The sequence below is a fragment of the Ipomoea triloba genome, chromosome 3, assembly GCF_003576645.1.
Source record: "Ipomoea triloba cultivar NCNSP0323 chromosome 3, ASM357664v1".
NCBI lineage: Eukaryota > Viridiplantae > Streptophyta > Magnoliopsida > Solanales > Convolvulaceae > Ipomoea > Ipomoea triloba.
Window position 1 is genome coordinate 11943545 of NC_044918.1, and position 2075 is coordinate 11945619.

Sequence of the window (2075 nt, forward strand, 5' to 3'; positions counted from 1 at the left end):
ATTATAATACTAGTTTCATACGCGCATTGCGCGAATGGGTTCGTTAATGCTCAATGTTTATATTTAAATAAATATTTGAAAGTATATCAATGCAAGATTATATATGATAAGTTTATACATGGGTAATTGAATGTCAAATTTTTTTATTTAAATATCTAACTCAAAGTATATGAATCCAAGATAATATAGAAAATTCATTATAATTATTACTAAAATAAATGTTTGCAACCTTGTAAAATCGATAGTCTAAATATTTGATCTAAAAATGATAGTCTAAATAAATACTACTTTTAATTTAAATTTTTCTAAGTGTTTTTAATTCTCTTTTGAGTAACATTGTCATTGTCTTCATCTTTACTACTATTTGTTCTCTTCAAATAAATGTTTGCAACCTTGTAAAATCGATAGTCTAAATATTTGATCTAAAAATGATAGTCTAAATAAATACTACTTTTAATTTGAATTTTTCTAAGTGTTTTTAATTCTCTTTTGAGTAACATTGTCATTGTCTTCATCTTTACTATTTGTTCTCTTCCTTTTTGTTGGTAGTGTGCTATTTGCAATTCGGTTATTGTTGGTAGCATAGATGACAACGTCATGCAATGAGATTATGATATAGGAGCTATGGACTTTCTTTTAGGTGTTCTGCTTGGGGTTCATTTGGTTCAACCATTATTGTTGAATGAGTTATTGTCGATAAAGAAATCCCTAGTTTAAGAAAAAAGATTAAATAAATTAATAAAAATTTGAAAATTTAAAATATTATGTATTTCAAAGATATTAAAATGTAGTTTCTCGTTTCAATTTGCTGGATAATGGGTTATTTAAGTACTTTCATTGTCAACAAATCCCCCAAGTAGTTAATATGATTGTTTCAAGCTATTCTTTTTTATTTTTTTAATGGTATTAAAGAAATACATATGTATCATTTTTTGGTTAACTTCTAATTTATTTAATTCAATAAGAGTAAAATAGAGTGATTCCACTTCAATTTGTTGGGTTATTATTTGAGTACCCTCTTTGTCAACCAATCCCCAAGTAGTTAATATAATTAGCTTCAAATTATTTTAAATTTTTTTCATAGTATTAATAAAATACTTTGTAAATAAATATATAACATTATTTTGTACTATAACTTTGATATTTAATTACAAGATATTGTAAAAATAAGATAATGGACAATGTAATGAATATCAATTATTGATAAATTTGAATGTAAAGAATCTTTACATGAGAGAAAAATAAAGACAATATAACTAATGAAATTATTTCTCTTATTTAATTTAATTTTTTGACAATGAATAATTTTTTCAAATAAATGTACTGTAGACACATAATTCTAAATTAAAGAAATACATATGTATCATTTTTTGTTGTAGCTACTAATATATTTAAGGAAAAATGGCACGTTTCCCCTTTATGTTATATGCTTAAAGCACTTTTCCCCCCTATGTTATTAAAGTGGCAGTTTTCCCTCCTCAGTTATTTTAAAAGTGGTAGTTTTCTCCCTTGTAATGTTAAATAATTGACATTTTTGCCCTTAAAAATAACTATTTCATTTATTTTTATTCTCCAATCAATTGTTACTAATATGTATGGAAGATCACGGTTCGATACGAACCTAATCGAACACTGTAGCAATTGAACTTAAATAGTATAGACGGTTATGGTTACGATTCAGAACCGAACAAATAAAATAAAATAATTGTTAAATTTAGACTATTTTTAAATAAGAAATAAAATTATAAAAATAAATACGTAGTAAATAAATACATAAGTTTTGATTGGCGGTTTAAAATCGAAATTGGAACTGAACCGTACCGATTTATCAAAATAAGTTTTTGATTATTTTCACTATATATGATTGTGGTTAAGTTCCGGTTCGCAGTTCAACAATTATTTAATTTTAAAATTTTCGATTCTGAATCGTAACTAGAACCGTCCATACTATTTCGATATGATTGCTACAGTGTTTGGTTAGGTTCGAACCGAATCGTGATCATCCATACATATAAATAATAATTTGTTGGAGAAGAAAAATAAATGAAATAATTATTTTTAAGGGTAACAATGTC